Source organism: Aedes albopictus, chromosome 1 (assembly GCF_035046485.1).
Source record: "Aedes albopictus strain Foshan chromosome 1, AalbF5, whole genome shotgun sequence".
Taxonomy (NCBI): Eukaryota; Metazoa; Arthropoda; class Insecta; order Diptera; family Culicidae; genus Aedes; species Aedes albopictus.
This window is the reverse complement of record NC_085136.1, coordinates 274138449-274163995: the sequence shown is the minus strand read 5'-3', so window position 1 is coordinate 274163995 and position 25547 is coordinate 274138449.

Here is a 25547-nt window from a genome sequence, read left to right as displayed (position 1 = left end):
CTACATATGGACGGAAGCTTCTATGCAAGCCTCTTATCCAGATGCAGTACAAGAGGTGGTCCAGGAGTTCGGATTCGGCTTCGTAGGTCATACCGGTGCCCTGCGGTCGAGATCGACCCTTACAGCGATTAAGTGGCCGCGGAGAGGAAGTCCCGGTAGCGGTGCTGTCGTGGCGTAGGTCTACTGGATTGAATCCGAGCCCGCGGTTTGAAAGGGTTCCCCGGCAAGGGTCGGGGCAGGTGGAGACCCTGTTGTCAGCAACTATCTGGTGCAGCTGATAGGGTCTGGAGGGTAGTGATACCCTTGCCTTCAACAGGTCAGATCGGGTTGCACGTGGGCATCAGTTCTTGATGTCTGCCAAGCAGTTGGGCGCGGCCGGGGTTGACCCTGCCCGCCTTCCTAGGACAAAGGGAGTGGTGAGGACCATTCGGGAAACAGGCTAAGCGCCAGCATGCTACCGTGATGGACTCTCCGGAGCGAGTCATCGATGTTCGTTGCTGCCAGGCTACGCAGCTAACCTTGAGGGTGCGATGTGCACTAGCCCCTCTCTGAAGCAATACCTTCATGGTGGTTCCGGAGAGACGTAGCGTTTGGCGACCATAGGAATGTGTTTAGTGGGTACGAGGAAAGAGTAGTCCTGACTTTTACTATTGTTGTACAAGACGGCCTCAGCCCCACACTACCCTAACCTTCCTGTTAGGGTGTCTGTTGAGCAGATTATCACTGATGGGCAACGGGTGACTCACCGGGTAGGTATCGGGGCGGGGTTCTCCAGGTTCTTCTATTTCCTAAGAAGCAGCTGCATTCCACTGGGAAAAAACTCAAAATCGTTTGTGGATCTGCGGGCAACGTGCTATCACTCAGGAACAACGGGCGGGAATAGCAAAACCTCTTTGGGTGCACTTTTCAGGACCAGTTTGTCCTCAACGGTCACAGGTTCACTCGCCTGAACAGTTACGGGTAGCAGTAGGAGTCTACTGGCACTTTCAGTGCAATAATCTGGCAAAAAAAAACTGGGGATTTTCGGGCGACAACGACGAATAGATAAGCGTGCACTTTCACTTTCGTACTATAGTATATTGGGGCTGAATAGATAGATGGTAAACAAGAGAGGCAATGCGTGCGTATAATAGATACATATCTATAGCAGTAGCGCACTACACAAGAGAACTGACAAAGTTCGTTTTATTTGGAACGGGTTGGTTCATAAGGGCATTGAGGATTGAAAGTAAGTTTAATTGCTATCAATCCCCTATGGTTTAGAAGAAAAAAAAAGCCTTATACTAATGCCCTATAGTGGTAATCACGTTCAAATGTGTGCGTGTCTCTTTTGTAGATGTAGTTGTGAAACTTGGGGGAAAATGTGTGCACTCTCAACGCGGATGTTAGTTTCATCACAGACAAACAGACGTATCACTTGGAACAAAATGCGACAAAAATCATCGTCACAAAAACATAATCGCTCAATGGTAATAACGCTGTGGTTCGCAAATCCACTGTGTAGATGGCGGTAGTGAGCAAACGTCAAACAGGAGCGAAAACGATTCGAGTGCCATGAGCGAGCGATTTGCGAACTATCGAATATTTGAATAATCCGTTAAAATGGAAAACGATGGGAAGTGAGTAGAGTGAGACGTCTTTTTGTCTGTGGTTTTATCATTATTTAGCCGTTTTACCTAAATAAATTGGGTAATATTTGCATATGCAATCTGAATAGCCTTTTGATTGGCGTGCATTTTTGTGTATGGAAAAATTCACGCTAGTGTTCGTGTCTTGAAATGTCACTTATCTCTACACGGAGAGACGAAATTACCCAAAAGTGAGTTCTTTCCACCCAACTTCGGGGTTGCGTGCGTCAAGCCAATTTTGAGTTGATGGAATCGATGTTTTTGTTGGGTTGTTCCCGCTTGCTTCCATGTGAAAAAAATACCTAATTTTAAGTTTTTTCCACCCAACCGAAATTTTGACTAGGTTGTATTCACTCAAATTTGAGTACTGTGCTATAAACTCAGTTTTGGCTTGACGCACGGAACTGCAAAAGTTGGGCTGTTTCTCTCTTCACTCTCTGACAACAACAGAAAGAGCGCATGAAAAGGGAGATGAAAAAGAACTCAAAATTGAGTTTAAAAGTACCTAATTTTGAGTTTTTCAGTTTCTCCGTGTATACCAATGAGTCTGGCGAACTTAATTCACATGTATATGCTGTTCGAGCAGCTTCTATGCCACCAAGTCATAGCTCTTTTCCCGGAACCTATGTAACAACTAACTGAAAAACATCTCGAGAAGGCGCTTTTTCAGCCTTTTCACAGTTTTTAAATAATGATTATACGGCATCCCCAAATTATTCGATTAAATATAATTAGGTTATGGATACCGTAACGCAATACATGTGGAGCTGGAACTATCGCTTTTGAAATTGAATAATTAAAGTATTTGTCGCTACTTGGAATCGAACTCCCGATCTCCGTATCCACTGGTCCCGATAATGCCATCGCTGCCACACTGCTACATATAAAGAGCATACAAAATAGCCCGTTTTGTTTTACTCCAGACAAGGCTTTATAATCGTACCACAAGACACCTTAACCAACTTCATTTTGCCGCAAAAGCATGTGAAACGCCAAACGCTATAATGTTTACATTGAACAAGCTATGTGGTTGCGCCAACAGGTTCATCGTCACTGATTCTAACTGAAAGAAAGCTCTTTAAACTGCTGCGAAGCGCTGATGTTTTGTGTGTTTGGCAATATTACAAAACATACTGTATAAAAGCCAGCTGTTTTATTGGTTGGAATTCTTATTCGATTTGCACGTTGACTTGAAATTTTGTACACGGCTAGATACTATACGTATCTCACCGCTTTTCAGAAATTATGTCAATTGGTTCAAAATTGGCTGAGTTATAGCAGAAAGGTGCCAAAAATAGGAGCCCTACCGAGATGGTTCCTCTTCCCTATTACGAATTGTACTGTATAATAGCAGTTGTTTTGTTAGTGGGGACTGCTATTCGATTTGTTCAAGTTTTTACATCTTTCGGGAAATCTCCCGGAGTTGGAATGGAGTGCAGTGAAGGCAGCCCCAGTGACAAGTGATTGATTTCTGAAAACCGAGTTTGGTAGCTGTATGGTGCTTGATTTGCAGCCGTGTATTAACTTTGACCAGCTTCCGTTTTTTCCAGCGTTGACTGCTTCAATTCGATTGTTACACAACAGAAAGCAAATGACTGAAGCTTTAGCGCTAAAAATGTTAGTTTGGTAGACCCACATTTTTTTTTTTTGAAATCATGTTTACTTTATTAGAACTTGACTGTTGATAACATTGATTTACGAAGATTACAATTGTTAGATACCCTGGTCGTTAACGGATCGATGTTACCTAGACTACGATTTGTTTTCCGTTGCAGTCCTTGGAGTAAAATTTCAAGCTAACATCCATCAATTAAACGAACCCAAGCGGAGGACATTGATTGAAGAGTGCTAATGTGCTTCTTCTGAAAAGATTATGAAGCAGTTCGGAGTGTTTGTCATGTATGTATACGCGTCGTACCTACTTTTAAGTGAATCTAGCGTACCGAAAAGTGCTTTTCTGTATGACTTTCATATTTCTGAGAGCGTCAAAAATATGCTTGCGTTCATCGTCCATGATGTATGCACTTTTCGCACCGGATTTGCGAAACTGCGAAACGTTGTAGCTTGTAGCTTGGTTGGATATCGTTCCGTGTTGACGATGATGGATTGATACTGCGTGGTTGGTAACCGTGCCTCTTTGGGGATGGAAGCAAATTCGCAAATCAACGTGGCGTAGTGGCGATATGCACTGGACCAGTTCTATGGCGACGTTCGTTCGTTCGTACTAGGTATGGTAGATACACGCGATGAAATCTAAATTTTATATCCGCGAAAAAGCTGCTGATCCATCCAATGGCGGCGGCAGCTAGATGTGGACGTTGCTTCGGAGAGCATGCTTGCAAAAGTTGCGAATGCGTATGGCTATGATGCCCTAGTCCGCCGTTCGCCATTCGGATGCGCCGCCGAAAGCTTTGCCATCCATGCATTTCATACATTCATAATTCGTAATTTGTTGCCGTCACATGTGTGACAAATGGAAAATCTTTCACGGAGGTGTAAAATCAAATTTATCACATTATTGCACCAACTTCTGCCACCGGTTAGCTCGCATGGATAGGCATACTGAAAGCCATCGGAGCAGAACCGGTGCGATAGGGGTGTTCCATTTTATCTGATATGCATGGCATCATCAACAGCGAAGCAGGCAAACTGACTGGTTCTGTTAAAGAACCCTGTTGCTTTACCTGGATCAGATTGGTATCGATTCAAAGGGCACCAATGGACTGTTAAGTATGTTTTCATCGTAATTTATATTTAAATAGCATTTTCAACTTAAAATTCCAAAATCCCATCAATATCCAAGCTTCAGCACACCCCCAATTTGAACAATCCTTTTGCATGGCGCTGGCGCTGGAACGGAATGACTCCAGTCAGCGATGTCGAGAGTGACGATGGAAGTTTTACGACCATCTCATCCAGAACCCACCCGGCCAGGATAGTTGAACCCGAATTGTTGAGCGAAACTTTACTTTCCCCATGCGTCAGTTTTGTCCGTTCCGCCCCAACACATCCCGCCCGACCAAATGAAGAAGTGAAAGGTTGGTGACAGCAAGAAGCAGAAGAAATTAGTCGCATGAATAATTTATTTACGCTTGGCCTGTTTTGCCTCCCTCTCTTGTGCACTACTGTGTGCATACAGAACGAACGATTCCAGGATTCTTAAGACGATGATGCTGGCGGTAAAGGTGTGAATTACTCGGGGAAACTTTGCTCCATTATGCTAACTGTAAGATCCTGGAGATTCAAATGTGTGGCGTGGCAGAGCCATTATGACTAACGTAATAAGTCAACAGATGGTATTTGCAGTGGTTGTTCTAATTAAAATAGTAAAACTGCATTAAAGGGGAACACAAATGGGATGTGTTCAAGCATTTGTAAGGTTTCGTGGTTGGGGAAGGGGAGGGGATTCTGCTTATCCGACCTCATGGGCATGAAAAGCTCACGTAGTGTGGATTAGGAACCACCTCCAACAGCCAATCAAAGAGGGAGAACTACATCGCCGACCCACTAAACAGTTCCCACGAGGTATTGGACGGAGCGTGGTTGATGATGGCCATCAACAAGGCTGCGCAGCAGCTTGGCAAGATCATCGACTTTGCATCCACGAAGTACAACATAACTAAAAACTTGAAAACGGCCCTGTTGCGACTTTGAGAGTCAATGAACGAAGCCAAGCAAGACCACGAGTAACTCATGGAAACTGCAGCAGCGGCAGAACCAGCAAAAGGCGTCCCGGAAAGCTGGGAAGGGTGGGCCTGAAAAGGCTGGCCCATCCTGAACAAGGGGTTACGACCGTTGTTAGGGCCCTCAGTTACAAAGTAGGGCGGACCAGGGGGAGGAACCCCCTTGGACTTCAGTTGAGCGGAACAGGAAGAGGAAAAAACCGCTAGATGGACAGGAGCGTATTAGAGACACCAAACCCAGAACACGTAGGAGAGTAGGTGCCAAGCGCGAGAAGGGCGACGCGATCGTCGTCAAGACCGAACAATCTAAGTACTCGGGCGTCTTGAAGGTGAAGCGAAACGACGCTAAGCTCGTAGATCTGGGAGCTGATGTGCGCAGTACTGGTACGGGTAATCCCCGAGCTCAAGCGTGAAAAGGTGCACAAGGGTGCCGCCTACATAAATCTGGAGATCGGGATGAGGGCTCTTACAGTATAGGCGACTCTGAAGGTGAAGAAACTATACGAGATCACCGGCGTCTCGGCCATCGGACGTGGAAGCTATTAGGACGGTTCACAAGAGCGGCGCTGCAGAAGCTATGAAACTGGTAGACTGTGGTATGCGTACAGCATGCGTACAGTGCGTATTGGATCTCGTACACACCGATGTCAGTGGGCCGGTAACAGCTATACCGAATGGAAATCAATATTTCCATTGACGACTTTTCCCGTATGGCGTTTGTTTAATTATTTCCTGGAGCGGATGCTAAACACTCAGGCGGACAGCCAGCAAAACAGCCGAAACGAAGACGAGTACCCGTGGAACGTTGCCAGCGAAATTCAGCAACTACGTAATGGGCATGGTAGCACTCGACACCGATGAACCGACTACGTACAAGGAAGTGATAACTTGTGCCGAAAAGAAGGAGTGGATTGCTGCAATAGTACCATTCGTTGTTGTCCAACCGGACATGGGAGCTTGTAGACCCTCCGGCGAAACGAAACGCGATCGGGATTAAGTGGGTTTACAAGCAAAAGTACGACGCGGAAGGAAACGTCGAGAGGTATGAAGCAAGGCTCCTTGCGCAAGGGTTCGCCCAACGCTCTGGATCCGATTATGACGAGATTTTTGCTGCGGTTGCTAAACAGTGTACTTTGTGTGTACTTCTGACTGTGACCGACAACTCATGCATTTGGATGTAAAGACGGCCTAAGTATACGGTACACTGGTGGAAGTGGTATGCGGTAACGGCCTGGGTTTGCCGTTAAAGGAAAGGAATGTCAAATCTGTCGGCTTGGCAAAACCATTTACGGTCTGAAGTAGGCTGCTAGAGTAGGGCACAAGTTGATCACGGACATTCTGATCGGATGTGCACAGCTGGAGGAGATTCTGAAGATCGAAGAAGCACTCCAGAAGAAGTTGAAGATTTCCAAGCTTGGAAACGTCAATTACTTTCTGGGAATTCGGAGTACATACTAATATGGATCGTTCACGTTGGATCAGAGTGTTTTCGTTCAAAAGCTGGTCAAGCGCTGTCCCACGGAGCTGGACTGGCTCGAAGCTGAAAGGATTGTGCGATCTAGTTGATTCACACGATGGAGTACGATCTGAAGCTTGGTGGAAGAAGCTATGAGCAGCTGCGCTTGGTCGGTTATTGCGTTGCAGACTGGGCCGGGGACACCAGCGACCGCAGTCAAGCAGCGGTTACCTGTTCCAACTAAGAAGAGCAACGGTGAGCTGGACCAACCAGGAACAAGGCAGCGTAACAACCCCGACCATGGAAGCCGAGTATGTAACCTTGTCAGAGGTGACTCAGCAAGCGATCTGGCTTCGACAACTGCTAGGTGCGAGCTTAACGTGGATAAGAACTACGCAACCTGTTGTAATAACAAAACCACAATGAAACTCTCTTGGAGTAGCAATGGAAGCGAGTTATCCATGTGGTTGCAACCAATTACAACAGCTTCACCCATTTTTGAGCAGGGACGCCTGAATACGCAAAGTATTCGCATACTACGTATGCATAGGGACACTCAAAAATGCAAAGAAGGTCAAATGGAGACTCCTCATCTGACACATGCCAATCAGTCAGCTCATGACAAATTCTGCTCATGCAGAGTTGGGTTAGGTGCAATTCTACGTTATGTATGAACTACATCAGTAATCCATCAAACTGAAGCATCTCAAATTAATGTTTGAGCTACAGTAGACGTTCGATAAGTGCAACATGTTTACGTTTCAGTTACCGAATGAAATTCGCTAACTGCAACGACTGACAGACCTCAAACGGTTGTCAATTTTTGTTGGACGCAGCCAAAATGCACTCAAAAACATCGAAATGCAGCTATAGTGCATCCGAAAAACATCGCAACTCTGTTGACGTTTTGTTTTTGACAGATAGCGGTGCGATAACTGCAAAATTGTTGCACTTAGCGGACTTGCAGTTAAATAGCATTGCAGTTAAACCGTTTGCACCGAGCGAACGTCTACTGTACTTCAAATGATATAATCATCGTGGCAATACTGCCAAATATCAGCGAAAAGATATAGCGCATTTAGTTCACCACTGGACTATCGCACTAGTTTTCACGAGTGCGAAAACGCTAATAAAAGTGCGCGATTGCATCAAATCAACTCGGTGTCTTCAGAGCACTTGTTCACCATAGATTGAAGAATTAGTGCGCCGAAGATATCAACCTGATTTGATGCAATCGCGCACTTTTATTTACGTTTTCGCACTATAGAAGTCGCAGTTCGCAGTCCAGTGGTGAACTAAATGCGGTATACTGAATACTATAGATAGTACAGTAAACATAGATCCGCGGACATCGCTGAGTGTAACGTTTCAAGCGTGTGAATAGTATTTTTCAAGAGTGCGACGGTTGAATATGACGTCATGCGCTCCATTGGTGTTGTTGGAATCATGACGTCATGCTCGTTTGGATACAGATTTTGACAGTTCGTTTGGATACAACAGATTCATCATCACGGATCTATGTTTACTCTACTATCTATACTGAATACAACAGCTTGCTTGAAGGCATCCATAAGGAAAGGTTGAAACATACTGTTAACGTTATTCTAAGATATAGCATGCTCGAGGCACGACACTTTGTTTATAATGAAAGAAGCAAAACAGGGTTCACAAGGTAACCTATACAGAAGTTACCCTACGAAAATTAACTTTTTTAAGAGAGCCACTTCGGCTACGCACGCTTTTTGCGTTGAAAATTGAACTGAGGTTTCCTAGCCGTAGCTACTACCCAAACTAGACAGGATTACACTCTTCACAATCACAGCACAAAAAGGAAACATCAACGACAAATCAAATCGGTGTCAATTAAAAAACGCCAATGGTGAAAACGCATTAAGCGAACCGATATAGGTAGTAATAATCTAATTTACAACACTTGAATAATCCGGCCCTTATTTAGCTTCAAATTTGAGACTTAACCTTCCTACGGTGTTCGGGTCAATATGACCCGGATCGCACTTTTCAGGCGCAATATCTTTTGATCCTAATTTGCTATAGCTTTGAAACTTTGTGACTTTAAATCTTTTGCCAAAAACTTATTTTTAAAATTTTGACCGATAATTTTGGCCGTTTCTGAAGGGCTGGACAAAAAAAGTTACGTTTAAGGTGTTCGGGTCATATTGACCCGGATTTGGTACAACGATTTCACAGTCATTTCTCAATAAAATAATAAAGTTTTTGTACTCAAAATTATCATTAGGGCTTAAATTTTGTGGATCCGGCTCAAAACTAAGGTTCGGTTGGATGTGGCCACTTGGAACCGACGCCAGAGGGACCATGATTTGGCCATTTTCGCAGAAGGGTATTTTTCGCAATAAGTTATGCGAAATGCAGCTGATTTGAATGTTTGGAGTGCTAAATGCACCGGTAAAAGCAGCATCAAACTTCCCCAACCACTAAGCTAACTGACCAGATGAGTTTTGGCCATCAGGTGGCCACGGGACTAAATCTTGAGGCCTCGGATTGGCTTCCCGGAGACCCCCGATAGGTGACCATTTTACAAATATGGTGAATCCATGCCGTGCGACATATCAAAAATTGCAGAATTTTATGGAGAATACATCAGTGACCATGTCAGAAGCCAGAAGCAAGATTGGCCACTTGGTGTTCCCGGAACCGATTCCCGGGACCCCGAAAATGTGGCCAATTCTCGCAGTTTATATGAGCTTGCCGTATGGCACATTGAAATTCGCAGAATTTCATTGACAATTCACCAGTCATCAAACCAGCAACTGCAGACAACATTGTCCGCTTGGTGATCTCGAAACCGGTTCCCAGGGCCGGTTCCGAGGCCCCCGGAAATGTGGTCAATTCTCGATTTTTTTTACTATGCCGTGCGACATATATCTAAATTTGTAGAATTTTGTTGCGAATATATCAGTGGCCACATCAGATACGAAAAGCAGGATTGGCCACTTAGTGGTCCTGGAACAGGTTCCCGGTAACCGGTTCCCAGGACTCCGAAAATGTGGCCAATTCTCGCAGTTTGTATGACCTTGCCGTATGGCACATCAAAATTCTCAGAACATCATGTGTAGGTAATTCATCAGTCATCAAACAAGCAACAGGAAACAACATTGTCCACTTGGTGGTCCCGGAGCCGGTTCCCAGGACCGGTTCCAAGGACCCCCAAAGTGTGATCAATTCTCGAATTTTTTTACCATGCCGTGCGGATTTTTCAGAATTTTGATGCGCATATATCAGTGGCCACATCCGATACGAAAAGCAGGAATGGCCACTTGGAGGTCCCGGACCCGAATTCGGAGGCCCCGGAAATGTGGCCGGTTCTCGCATTGTGTATGACCATCTCATGTGGCACATCAAATTTCGCAGAATTTCATAGATAATTCATCAGTTATCAAACCAGCAACTGAAGACAACATTATCTACCTGGTGATTCCGGAACAGGTTCCCGGGACCGGTTCTCAAGACCTCGGCAATGAGGTCAATTCTCGCATTTTCTATGATCATGCTGTCCGATGCATCGAAATGTGCAGAATTTTGATGCTCACATCAGGTATCAGAGGCAGAATTAGCCACTTGGTGGTCCTGGAACCTGTTCCCAGGACCCCGAGAATGTGACCAGTTCTCGCATTTTGTATGACCATCTCTTGCGGCACATCAAAATTCTCAGAATTTTATAATGAATTCATCAGTTTTCAAGCCAACTACGGGAAACAACATTGTCCACCTAGTAGTCGCGGAAGCGATTACCAGGACCCCGGAAAAGTGCTCAATTCCCGCAATGTCTTTGATCACGCTATCCGATCTATCAAGAGTTGCAGAATTTTTATGCGAATACATCAGTGGCCAAGTTGAATGCCAAAAACAGAATTGGACACTAGATGGTTCGAAACCCGGTTCCCTGGACACCAGAAATGTGCCGTGAGACTTGTCAAAATTCATAGAATTTCATAGATAGTTCATCAATTATCGAACAACTGGCAACATCATTGTCCACCTGATGGTCCCGGAACCGGTTCTCGGAGAAATGTTGTCAATTTTTGTGCTAACCCGATCACCAAATTTGCAGGGTTGTTGTCCAGCATTCTTGCAATATGCCCTGCTCATCGTATACTTCCGGCTTTGTCCACCTTCTGAATACTGGGTTCGCCGTACAGTGCAACGAGCTCGTGATTCATCCTTTACCGCCACTCACCTTTCTACTTCACACCGCCGAAGATTAGTACGCAACGGTCGAAAATCCAAATACTTGCAGGTTCCACTCAAGCATGGTCCGTGTCTCATAGAGGACCACCGATCTTATTGGCGTTTTGTTCATGGTACATTTGGTGCGTGAGTGAACCTTTTAGACCGCAGCTACTTACACTGATGGTACGCGTTCGAATTGCACGACTAATTTTGTTGACAGCTGTCAGAAAAGATCCGATGTAGACGAATTTATCCACCTCCTCGAAGGTATACCTGTATTTCGTTACATTACTGTCTAGACGGATCCGGTCGTGTTCCGTTCTGCCTACCAGCATGTACTTTGTTTGTGCCGCATTCACTACCACTGCGACCTTTGCTGCTTCGTGTTTCAGGCGAATGTCCGTCACCTTGTCGCAGTTCCCAGCGAAATTTGAATGAATGGATAGTTAACCTGAAACCCGCATTATGTGCAATGTGCAAATTTGCTGCATTTCCAACTTTCCGGAAACTGGGTCCTACGCCGCTAGGTGGCGAATATTTCCATGTAGTACTAATATGCTAACTTTCTTTTACATTCTGAATATTGATGAAAGTCTGAAAATTTTGATGTGCCATGAGCTTGAGCTTGATTAATCGCCAGCAGTTGCTACACCAGTATCGCCAAATCAGCTTCACTCACACAAGGAACCAATGAGATAGCTGCTCGGGATATTCAGTGTTGGTAGTGTCCTATTTTTTGGCGAGAATATCGCCTCAGGTTGCAGGTCAATGTGGAGAACGAGGGAAACATAGGCAAAACAACATAGGGGAACATAGGCAAATTTTCATAGATGTGGCTTTCACAACCAGAGGCGCGCGCATCGTTTTTCTATGCGTTTGACGTTTCACATTAGCGCCTTCTGTTGACGATATTGCACAAGTGATTCGTGCAACTTTTTCACCAGGTGATGGTAGTGTGAACTGGGCGATGGATTTCCATGAAAATCGGTCAAGGTGTTACGTCTGTTTGTCTGTGGTATTACCATAATTAATAAAATAATTTATTACATATCCGGGGTCCTCATATTCTGGGACTACCAAGTGAACAATGTTGCTTCCCGTAGCTGGCTCGAAAACTTATGCATTCTCCAAAGAGTCTGGAAATTGTGGTATATCGGACGGCATGGTTATTGAAAATGTGAGAACTGGCATAATGTTAGGAGGCCAGGGAACCGGTTCAGGGTCCACTTGGGGGACAATGTTCTCTTCAGTAGCTGGTTTGATAACTGGAAAATAATCCATGAAATTCAACGAATTTTGATGCGCCACATGGCAGGGTCATACAAAATCAGGGGATTGGTCACATTTTCGGGGCCTCGGAAACCGGTACTGGGAACCGGTTCCGGGACCACCAAGTGGGCAATGTTGGTTCCAGTTGCTGATTTGATAACTGATGAATAATCCCAAGTAACCACAGTGCTGAAGCCTTATTGCATGCAGATATACGGTGTATTTAGTGCAATCATTACTTTACATGCAAACTTAAGGTTGATTTAAAGTGGAAGTGGGCAATTATAGAATCAAATTAGGATTATACTGGTATAATCTTGAAGCAGTCGCATGATTGCCCATTTCCACTTTAAATCAACTTTAAGTTTGCATGTAAAGTAATGATTGCTCTAAGTACACCGTATATCTGCATGCAATAAGGCTTCAACACCGTGGTTACTTGGGATCTTTGAAATTCTGCGAATTTTGTTGTCCCATACGGTAAGGTTATACAAACTGCGAAAATTGGCCACAATTCCGGGGTCCTGGGAACCGGTTCCGGGATCACCAAGTGGCTAATCCTGCCTCTGATATCTGATGTGAACATCAAAATTCTGCAAATTTTGATACATCAGACAACATGATCATAGAAAATGCATGAATTGATCACATTTCCGGGATTTTGAAAACCGGTCCCGGGAGCCTGTTCTGGAACCACCAGGTGGACAACGTTATCTTCAGTTGCTGGTTTGATAACTGATGAATTATCTATGAAATTCTGCGAATTTTGATGGGCCACATGGGATGGTTGGCACCATTTCCGGAGCCTCCCGGAACCAGGTCCGCGACCTCCAAGTGGCCTATCCTGCTTTTCGTATCTGATGTGGCCACTGATATGTTCGCAACAAAATTCTGCAAATGTAGATGCATCGCACGGCATGGTAAAAAAAACGAAAATTCACCTCATTTCCGGGGTCCTCGGAACCGGTTCCGGGACCGCCTAGCGAACATTGCTGTTTTCAGTTGCTGGTTTGATGACTAATGAATTATCTATGAAATTCTGCAAATTTCGATGTGCCATATTGCAAGGTCATACAAACTGCGAGAATTGGCCACATTTCCGGGGTTTTGAAAACCGGTCCCGGGAACCTGTTCCGGAATCACTAAGTGACCAATCCTGCTTTTCGTGCCTGATGTGGTCACTGATACATTCGCATCAAAATTCTGAAAAATTCACGGCATGGTAAAAAAATTCGAGAATTGATCACACTTTGGGGGTCCTTGGAACCGGTCCTGGGAACCGGCTCCGGGACCACCAAGTGGACAATGTTGTTTCCTGTTGCTTGTTTGATGACTGATGAATTACCTACACATGATGTTCTGAGAATTTTGATGTGCCATACGGAAAGGTCATACAAACTGCGAGAATTGGCCACATTTTCGGAGACCTGGGAACCGATTACCGGGAACCTGATCCAGGACCACTAAGTGGCCAATCCTGCTTTTCGTATCTGATGTGGCCACTGATATATTCGCAACAAAATTCTGCAAATTTAGATATGTCTCACGGCATAGTAAGAAAAAAATCGAGAATTGACCACATTTCCGGGGGCCTCGGAACCGGCCCTGGGAACCGGTTTCGAGATCACCAAGCGGACAATGTTGTCTTCAGTTGCTGGTTTGATGACTGGTGAATTATCAATGAAATTCTGCGAATTTCGATGTGCCATACGGCAAGCTCATATAAACTGCGAGAATTGGCCACATTTCCGGGGTCCCGGGAATCGGTTCCGGGACCACCAAGTGGCCAATCTTGCTTCTAGCTTCTGACATGGTCACTGATGTATTCTCCATAAAATTATGCAATTGTTGATATGTCGCACGGCATGGATTCACCATATTTGTAAAATGGTCACCTATCGGGGGTCTCCGGGAAGCCGTTCCGAGGCCTCAAGATTTAGTCCCGTGGCCACCTGATGGCCAAAACTCATCTGGTCAGTTAGCTTAGTGGTTGGGGCAGTTTGATGCTGCTTTTTCCGGTGCATTTAGCACTCCAAACATTCAAATCAGCGGCATTTCGCATAACTTATTGCGAAAAATACCCTTCTGCGAAAATGACCAAACCATGGTCCCTCTGGCGTCGGTTCCAAGTGGCCACATCCAACCGAACCTTAGTTTTGAGCCAGATCCACAAAATTTAAGCCCTAACGATAATTTTGAGTACAAAAACTTTATTATTTTATTGAGAAATGACTGTGAAATCGTTGTACCAAATCCGGGTCAATATGACCCGAACACCTTAAACGTAACTTTTTTTGAGCACCTTCGGAAGGTTAAGAAGGGCTACTGATTATCTCGGAGAAACGCAAGGTCCACTGCACCATTGCTCCGGTTTATATAGCGCAGTAAAGGCCTAATACTGTGGAGGACGCCCTAATTCTCCACAGCCTCCGTTTGTGGTAAGGTTTTTATTAGACCCCCTTAACCATTCATTTCTTGGCACGGTAAACATAAAGCCGCATAACACCATGAATTAGGGGTCACCTGTTTAGTGGACTCTTACCACTGGAACAGGCGGTCCGTAGTGTTATTCTTAGCCAATTGAGACAACCGCTACCGATCGGGAAAAGAAGTTAACATTGATGATTAACTTCCAAACGAGTCCGAACAGCCCGAAATGGGGCCCAATGGGTACCAAGAGTCATTGGCGTAGCTAGCTTTTCTTTTTTCTCGCTCACTCTCTTAAACATACACGAGAAAGACAAGGATGAAAGAAGGGGCACAGGCCCCCTCTCGCATCCCGCTCTTTCTCGCGTTTCTTTAGGAGAGTGAGTAAGAAAAAAGAAAAAGCTAGCTACGCCAATGTCAAGAGTACCTTTAGTCGGAACGGTGCGGAGTCGATTATTGACGTTGTAGTCCTGGCCTAACAAGTAGTTCGAACTGGAAAGTAGACGATAGCTACACTCACAGCGATCACCTGGCGGTTCGCTACAGTATCGACTACAACAGCAAGAAGCGCGTAGAGAAAGAATCGGCTAGGCCATGGCCAAACCATCGCAGGTGGAAGACATCATACTTCGGCGAAGGGGTATTTAGGGAGGCGCTCCGCCGTGAGCGAAACCTGCTTCGTTTAGACGGCGACGAGCTGGTAGCGATGCTCTCACGTGCGTGCGATGCGACCATACCTACACTGGAAGACGGCTTGCGGTAATGACAACTACACAAATATTTTCAAATTTACTATGGCAAAACACAATCCTCAACTCATAAACGCTACTTGTGTGCATTTTGTTTCCTCTCATATCCACCGGTTCAATAGCCGAGTGGTAGCGTGCGAGCCTGGTGATCTTAAGATTCTTGGTTCGAACCCGGTTGCCAACAAAAACCTTTTTTTTATTGTAAATCGAGTCCATGCAATTGAAAACATTTATCTGTTGAATTGAAACGAAACTCAGTCTGCACAAATCAAGTGGCGTTGTGCATTTATGTTGACCCTCAGAATAGTAATTTCAACCACAAGCCGTCTTTCAGTGTAGGGAAGTCCACCCTAGTAATATGGGATACCAGCGGCTTACAGGTGAACTCATGCGAGTCTACGGGCTAGGTGGCGCGTGGATGGGAGCATGAGCACGAACTGAGGAAGAGCGAAACGAACGACGGGTGGTGTTCGCCATTGCTAAAATCACTGAAGACCGAGAGATGAGGCCAAGCAACAAGGCCTGCTTTGAGGGTCTCTGTCAGAGCGCCAATGCGAATCCGTGGGATGATGCCTACAGAATCGTGATGGCCAAGACGAGAGGTGTAATAGCTCCTACAAAGCAATCTGCAGAGATGTTGGAGGGGATCATCCTTGGTCTCCTTTCGTAGTGCAGCCGGGGACTGGGGCTGCCAATGAGGAGAGGGTTACCGATGTGGAACTTGCGGGGATAGCAAAGTCCCTTAGCGTAGGTAAGGCCCCAGGTCTGGACGGAGTTCCGAATTTGGCCTTTAAATGCAGAGGTTCGCGGAATGTTCAAGTCTGCTATGCAGAAATGCCTCGACGAGAAAGTTTTCCCCGAGGTTTGGAAGCGGCAGAACCTAGTGCTAGTACTATTGTCAAAGGCGGGGAACCCATTCGGAGACCCGTCGAATATTAATAAGACTATGCTGAGGGTGACGGGTTCGATTCCCGGTCCCTTCAGGAGCTTTTCGTAATAGAAATTTCCTTAAGTTCATTGGGAGTATAGAACCCTCATACTTGCCGCATGATAAACACATGAAAATATGGCATTGACAGAGTAAGCTCTCAGTTATTAACTGTGGAAGTGTTCATGGAACACTAAGGGGTCGTCCATAAATGACGTAGCATTTTAGGGGGAGGCGGAAGTTGTCTACGAAAATAGGCTACGTGGGGGGAGAAGGATGTTGAAAATTGGCCAAAAAATGTCATTTATGGACGGCCCTAAAGCTGAGAAGCAGGCTTTGTCCTAGTGAGGAAGTTATGCTAAGAGGAGAGAAGAAAATGCAGCACTTGAAACATTCGAGCGACAATACCATAAGAAATAATCTACGTTTGAGAAGAAATCACCACTTTTCAATATTGAATTGTACACGATTCCGAAGAAAAACTGCGTCAATTTACGATCGAACTTTCCCGCCAGAATGAAATCGTTCTGCCGTTCCCGCAAAGCAAAAGTGACATCGTGGTACAACAGAAGCGCATGGTTATTGTGCTTCAAACTTTTCAAAAAACCGCAAAATATCCTCCGCAAAAGTTCACCACCATAAGCAGGCGGGACAAAGCGGAAATTAAACTGTGTGCAGCTGCAACTGGCGCTTGCTGTGCAGAGCACTTGTTATGTCGTGATTCGGTGTTTGGGAAATCGCCTCCTGTTCGACAACTCTGTGCATTCTTAGCTTCTTGGGTTGGTGACACACATCCACCCACCACAGCAGTTCGCACTGTTTGCCAAGGGTCTTTCTTTCCGAGTGGAGATGACCCACTCTTCGGAGGAATGGTACCTACTACCGAACCGACCGGATCAGACAAACTCAATATCGCTTCAATGATTTCTTCGCAATGCAATGCGCACTGCTGCTGCAATTGGACGAGGTATCGGCAGCTTCGAGAAATGTACAGAAGGATATCCACTCTACAAAATTGGAAAATTAAATTCAATTTAGATCGGCAATCGGGCAACAACAGAGCGGAGATGAGAGGTGGTGCTGTTGTCGTTTACGATGGCTTTCAACGAGCTGTCTTCCAATGACTGCGTTCCTGGATGACGCCCCGTTCACTGACTTCTCCGCTGGTTGTAGTAGGTACACACATACGCCGGGGGTGACTGGGCCACTCCTGGAAGCGTTGTCCTCCGATTACCCAGTTAACATTTATTGTTATGTCTATTTCTTTTCTGATGGTGTGCCCACTATCTGTATTTTTCAATCGATGCTTAACGGAAAATTGCACGTGCGTTCAAGAGGCATTAATGGGGATGATAGCGAACTTTCTCAGAGATGAAGGTGCCGTTCGAGAAAGATTCGTAAACGTTGTTAGACATTTTTTCTCGAATTTGTTCATTTTTTATAATAGTGAGATGTTATACAAATCTAGACATGTGTATTGGGGATATGCTTATTGCTTCTAGGTTCTGCCCTCTGGCGTAGCCACGGGGGGGTTTAGGGTTGGCCGGCCCGCCATTTCCTCTGTAGATGGTGCACGATTGTGGATACCGTGACCGATACGGCTTTCCACTTGTCCACCCCCGTACACATCCGTTCAAGTTGGCGGGAGTAGTATCCCTACCGCATAACTCCCACATGCTCGACCTATGTTTCGCAAAACGCGGGCATTCGAAGAGCACGTGTTCTGCCGTCTCTGCCCGATTTGCATACTCCGGGCATGAGGGGGAATTTGTATGCCCGAACCTGTGCAAGTACCACCTAAAGCACCCATGGCCCGACAGGAATTATGTCAGCTGAAAATTCACTTCGTCAAGGGGCCTGCACGTCCACCGGGACACGCATTCTCTCTGCCATTTCATCATGGATGAAATTCTGAAGATTCGTCGCGCACCTCTTGTTCCTTTTTCCTCGTAGCACTCAACATCCTCGCCCGACATGACTACTGAAGTTCAACTTGTCGTCGACCATGACTCCAAGATGACTCAGTGAGCGCTTGTGGTCGATCGAGCACCCGCCCGTGGTGACCACTGCCTGCTGTGCAGACTTGTGGTTGTTGCCTCGACCTCATCCAGCCCTCCATCATGTCGATCGCATGCGCTGCCGTCAGCTCAACCTCTCCAGAGAGCTCTTCCGCGTTGGTGGTCTCATCCAGGTTCTCACACTGGAGGGACGGCTCCGGCGTCAGAGCCCTTACCTGTACCATCTCGCCCAGTACTTCCTGTGCTAGTGCTGTATAAGAGGTGCCCTTATTGATCACACCCTTCTTTATCACCAGCATCATCTCACCGACCGGTCCTAGTGCGCCGGATGGTTTTGATATCCGCGCCTAACGCCGAGAGATGATTTTCGCCTCGCAAAGCCCGCAGCACGTTTGTGTATCTATCTCCCTCTCGTTTACGTACGTTTACGAGCAGGCTTCGCCTTGGTTTTTCTCAAAACTTTCTCTTTCCTATTTTTTCAACCGTAATCCAAGGGTTCTCCTTCCCTTGAACCGGTTGGCCTCCGCTACTTTTAACGCCCTCATCAAGGGGTTTCGGATGTTGCTCGCACTGCGCGGGACTTTACCCCTCACTGGCCGCTCCTCGTCGACGGATCTCGGTCTTTTGGCTTGGGCCGAGTTTTTCGTCGTTTCTGCAGCCCCATCTGGCTCCACCTAGTCGTACTGTCCATAGAGGGGCGGTCCGTTCGCGTGGATCTCTCCACTCTTTGTCGGCTTTTCGGGCCCGTATGAAGTTGATCACCAATATTAACTTCTTTTCCCGATCAGCCTAGATAGCTGTGTAGTGTCGGTAGCGGTTAGTTCAACTGGCTAAGAATAGCACTACGGACCGCCTGTTCCAGTGGTAGGAGTCCATTAATCAGGTGACCCCTAATTCAAGGTGTTATGCGGCTTTACGCTTACCGTACCTAGGAATGAATGGTTAGGGGGGTCTTATAAAAACCTAATCGCAAACGGAGCCTGTGGAGTACCAGGGCACCCTCCACAGTATTTGCCCTTACTGTGCTAACCGGAGCAATAGCGCGGTGGACCTTGTGTTTCTCCGAGACAATCAGCTGCCCTTCTTCAATCTCATACTTGAGGCTGAATAAGGGCGGGATTATGAAGATGTTATTAATTAGTTTAGATTTTCACCTATATGGTTTCGCATTATGCGTTTTACACAGTGTATTCTGTGAATCATCGCCTTTGGCGCACTCAAATCGATACCGATCTGGCTTTATTGTTGCTGTTCTTTTTTGTGCTGTGATTGTTAAGAGTTTAATCTTGCCTAGTTTGGGTAGTGGCTACGGTTAGGATAGCTCAGATCAATCTTCAGCACAAAAGAACAGCAACGATCAATCTTTGTAGACTTATGCAAAATTGTACAGCCCAAGTGGCGTTAGTCCAAGAACCTTACTTTCGTAAGGGGAATTTCTATTTAGGAAACCTTGTGAATCCGGTGTTTGCTACTTTCAGTAAAAATGAAATGGCAAACTCACGTGTCATGCCTCGAGCATGTGTGCTTGTCAACAACGCAATCGTTGCTACACTCATCTCTGAACTAACTACCAGAGATGTATGTGCTATCACAATAGATGTATCTGTTGGAAACCTCAACAGGAAATACGTTTATTGTTCGGTTTATTTACCGCATGATGAACCATTCCCTACGGATGCTTTCAAGCAAGTCATTGCATACTGCACTTCAAAAGGCCTTCCGCTAATTGTTGGTAGTGATGCTAATGCTCACCATATAATCTGGGGCAGCTCAGACATCAATTTGAGAGGCTCCAGTTTGATGGAATACTTAAGTAGTACAGATCTTGGATTACTTAACATAGGCAACCGCCCAACCTTCATGGTATCTGGTAGAGAGGAAGTGTTAGACATAACGCTTTGCTCTAGCAGAATTAGTCATGAGCTGACCAATTGGCATGTGTCAGATGAAGAATCTTTATCTGACCATCGTTACATCTTGTTTGAACATGTGAATGTTACTTCGCAAACTTTGCGTTTCAGGAATCCCCGGTCAACCAAGATGATGCCGTTGATACTACAACGGCCTTCATCATGGAAGCTTTTGAAGAAGCCTGCCCTCTGCGGTCTGTGAAGACCACGAGAGGAGCCCCTTGGTGGAACTCCGATCTGGCGAAGCTCAGGAAACAATGTAGAAAGAGTTGGAACAGACGACGTTCGGCTGGATCGGAGGCTTTCAGGTCGGCTCGCAAGGCCTACCAGAAAGCTCTTCGGTCTGCTGAACGATCCGGCTGGAAAAACCTTTGTACAAATGTTTCCAGTCTGAGTGAAGCCAGTCGATTGAACAAAATCCTTGCAAAATCTAAGGATTTTCAAGTGAACGAACTTCGTTTGCCAAATGGTGATTTCACTTCCTCTGATGAGGAAGTTTTAGAATGTTTATTCAGTACACACTTCCCCGGATGTGTGGATATTACATCTTCGGATGAACCTGATGTCTATTCTTGTAGTTATGATTCTTTAGCTTCGGCTCGGAGTATCATAACTTTAGAATCGATTGAATGGGCACTTAATAGCTTTGCTCCTTTCAAATCTCCTGGGGCAGAGGGGATTTATCCTATTTTGCTTCAGAAGGGATTTGATCATTTCAAACATGTTTTGAAACAACTACTTGTTTGCAGTTTTGCTACAGGGTATATTCCCAAATCCTGGCGGGATATTACTGTGAAGTTTATTCCGAAAGTGGGTCGCGCGTCGTATGAAGAAGCAAAGAGCTTCAGACCTATCAGTTTGACCTCTTTTCTTCTGAAATGCTTAGAACGCATTGTAGACCATCACATCCGTGATGTTCATCTGGCCAATGTGCCTCTTCATGTGAACCAACATGCTTACCAATCTGGAAAGTCCACTGTGACTCTTTTACACAAAGTTGTTTACGATATCGAGAAGGCATTCGCTCAAAAGCAATCCTGCTTGGGTGTTTTCTTAGATATCGAGGGTGCCTTTGACAACGTGCCTTTCGATGCCATATTGGAAGCCGCACGGGGTCATGGTATATCTCCAGTGATTTCCAATTGGATTCACCAAATTCTCAAAAACCGACATCTCTTCTCGACATTGCGTCAAGCGGCGATTAGGAAATTGAGTGTTTGTGGATGCCCCCAAGGGGGAGTCTTATCACCACTTTTATGGAATCTCGTAGCAGATACGCTATTGAGGCAACTCAATAATAGCGATTTTCCTACTTATGGTTTTGCCGACGACTACCTAACATTGTTAGTTGGTATGTGCATCAGCACCCTTTTCGACCTGATGCAAAACGCCCATCAGGTAGTTGAGGGTTGGTGTCGCCAATATGGCCTTTCGGTAAATCCGAGTAAAACATCTATTGTTCTTTTCACGGAAAAGCGAAACCGTAATGGTGTTCGAACTTTACGTCTCTTTGATTCTGAAATCAATGCGACTGAACAGGTAAAGTACGTTGGAGTCATTCTTGATTCCAAGCTTTCCTGGACACCTTACATTGAGTTCAGAATCAAGAAAGCTTGTATGGCCTTCGGGCAATGCCGGCGAACCTTTGGTACAACTTGGGGTCTAAAACCCAAGTATATCAAATGGATCTACACAACTGTTGTTCGGCCAATATTGGCCTATGGATGCCTTGTGTGGTGGCAAAAGGGCGAAGTGAGAACGGTCCAATCAAAGTTAGGCCATCTCCAAAGGATGTGCTTAATGGCGATGTCTGGAGCGTTCTCTTCAACTCCCACGACAGCTCTCGAAGTTCTCTTTGACGTTGCCCCACTACACATTCATCTCAAACAAGAAGCACTTTCTTGCACTTACCGCCTATGGGTATCAGGTATCAGGTATCAGAAGGCCGGCTCCAGAGGCACGTTACCCTCCATTTGGGACATTTGTGCCATCGCCATACATATGAGCCTATTTCATCATTTACCTGAGGGAGAATGGGACAAGGGATGGGAATTGGGAAAGGGAAAGGTGATGAAATAGGAAGGGGTGCCCTAGAAGAGGGAATGAACGCATAAGCGCAACGAGAGCTCATAGCTCATACCACAACGGGGTTAATCAGTGCCCTAAAAAGGACACTGTAAAACGCATAAGCGTAAAAAGAGCCTATAGCTCATTGGAGGTAGCTTGCGACGTCATGCGATTTTCAATATGACATAGAAAGGCACGTCATCAAAAGCATCCTCAATATTCAAGAAATCACCCAAGCAAAAACTACGTTTGAGCGAGTGCTTTCTTGAAAACGTATACAACTTTGTGTAAAAGAGTCACTGTGGACATCCCAAAATTTTTGGGAGACATGTGAGTTCACATGAACAGGCATGTTAGCCAGACGAACATCACAGATGTGATAATCGACAATGCGTTTCGAGCATTTCAGAAAGAACGACGTAACCAGATAAATCTGGAATTTATTCCTTCTTTTTACAACGCACGCACCCTTTCGGGAAAAAACTACAGAGCAATTTCACGCCATGAAAATACCCAATAGAAAACTACAAGAGTTCAAAACATGTTTGAAAAACTCAAATCCCTCTGGAGAAAAATAGGACAGAGCCCCATTTGTTCCAGGAGATTTGAAGTAAGCAGAGCTTTTAAGTGCCCACTAAATCGATTCTATAGCTACAATCCTCGGGGTAGAAACTAAAGATTCGTAGCTATACAAAAGACTGGTTTATCCGAAGATATTTAGAACTTGAACAAGTCCGAGTTCCATTCAGGAATACCTCTTTCAGTCCGCACAGACCGCAGAGGACAAGCTTCTTTCAAAGCAGTAGCTATGGTATACCACAATGAAGGGCGTTGTAATAACAAAACCATAATGAAACTCTCTTGGAGTAGCAATGGAAGCGAGTTATCCATAAAATGTGTTCGCAACCTATTATTACAGGTTCCCTAGCTTGTTGAGCAGGGACACCTGAATACGCAAAGTTTGCGAAGGAACACTCCAAAGTCCAAAAAGGTCAAATGGAGAGTCCTCATCTGACACATGCCAATCAGTCAACTCATGACAAATTCTGCTCATGCAGATTTGGGTTAGGTGCAATTCTATGTTAAGTTAACCATGAACTGTACTACCTAAGTATTCCATCATAGTGAAGCATCTCAAACCAATGTTTGAGCTACTTCAGATGCCAATATCAGCGAAAAAATGCTGAAAACAAGAGCTTGCTTGAAGGCATCCATAAGGAAAGGTTGAAACATACTGTTAACGTTATTCTAAAATATAGCATGCTCAAGGCACGACAGTTCATCTATAATGAAAAAAGCAAAGCTGGGTTCACAAGGTAACCTATACAGAAGTTACCCTACGAAATTGAACTTTGTGAAGTAGATCCACTTGGGCTACATACGCTTTTTACGCTGAAAATTGATCTGAGGTTGCCTTGCTCATGCTCATGCTCATGAAAATTGATCTGAGGTTGCCTTGTCGTAGCCACTACCCAAACTAGACAGGATTACACTCTTCACAATCACAGCACAAAAAGGAAACATCAACGACGAACCAAATCGGTGTCAATTGAAAAACGCCAATGGCGAAAACGCATTAAGCGAAACCATATAGGCAGTAATGTAAGCTAATTAACAATATTTGAATAACCCCGCCCTTATTTAGCCTCAAATTCGAGACTTAAGAGGGCAACTGATTATCTCGGAGAAACACAAGGTCCACTGCACCATTGCTCCGGTTAGCGCAGTAAGGGCGTAATACTGTGGAGGACGCCCTAATTCTCCACAGGCTCCGTTTGTGGTTAGGTTTTTATTAGACCCCCCTAACCATTCATTCTTTGGCACGGTAAGCATAAAGCCGCATAACACCATGAATTAGGGGTCACCTGTTTAGTGGACTCTTACCACTCAGGGCTGGTAGCAAAGATTGATGGTTGAAATAGTTATTTTAGTGACCAAGTTCACAAAAATAGTGACCAAATAGTGACTTACAAATGGCAAAAAAGTGACTAAATAGTGACTTTTGGCAACAAAATGGTTAGCGGCCAAAAATTGTTAGCCGAACTTGATTCAGAAAATGTTGGAGTACCGCATAAAAACATTTTCAGGAAAACCTTCTCCACCAACATTTGCATGTTTATTAGACTGGGTCAACAAAGTCGATTTTTTGGAACAAAGCTTTTTCGATTTCTTTTAGCGTCTAAAACAACTGTACAAAATTTAGGAGCGATTGGTTGCTTCCCCGTATTCCGCATTGCGATTGAAATTTGTATGGAATTTAGTATGGAAAAACGTACTTTTTTACATTTTTTTCTTGAATTTTTCGTCTGAAACGATCTTACTAATGACGTTGAAGGGTAGCCTGGGATATCCCGAAAAACTTTGCCGAAGACCGCAAAATGATCCGACGCTTGTGAAAAAAGTTATAACGTACAAATTGCTCGGTGGTGCTTAATATTTAACATGTAAAGGAATAACATCAATAATAAAATCTCAATTTTTGGCCTAAGTTACCAGGCGAATAACTTTTTTCACAAGCGTCGGATCAGTCTGCGATTTCGGCAAAGTTTTTCGGCATATCCTAGGCTTTACTTTAACGTGATTAGTCACATGGTATTAGACAAATGTATTCAACTTATGAATAAAATGCAAAAAAGTACGTTTACACATACTAACTTCCATACAAATTTCAAACGCAATGCGGAATACGGAGACGCAACCAATCGCTCCCCGCAGTTGTTTTGGACGCTAATATAGATTGAAAAAGTTTTTTTCTGGGTTGATACGATCAAATTTAAAGTTTCTTCATACAACGTTGACCCACTCTAATGTTTATACAACTGTTAACAGATATTGTGCAGAACTAGATAAATAGGTATTAAGTCAAAGAACGAAAATGGTTGTAGGCACATACAGTTTTTTTAGTCGGTTCTAGTAGAACCTCAATGGGGAAACATTAGTGCAAGTTCCTGGCATTTTTTTAGTCAAAGCTGATATTATATTGAAGAATTTGAGATGGAATGCTTAGAGGTTTATTGAACAAATTCCTTAATAGATTTATATGAAAACTATTACAGATATTTCCTTGGGGTCTATTATTATTAGAATATTCAGGGTAAACTTTCTTGAGCCTTATTTGAAAGACCTTGGCCCAATTCGTGGATTTACTGCGGGCAAAAAAAATAAAAAAATGAAAGAATTTGTTTTCTATATCTTCCTGATAG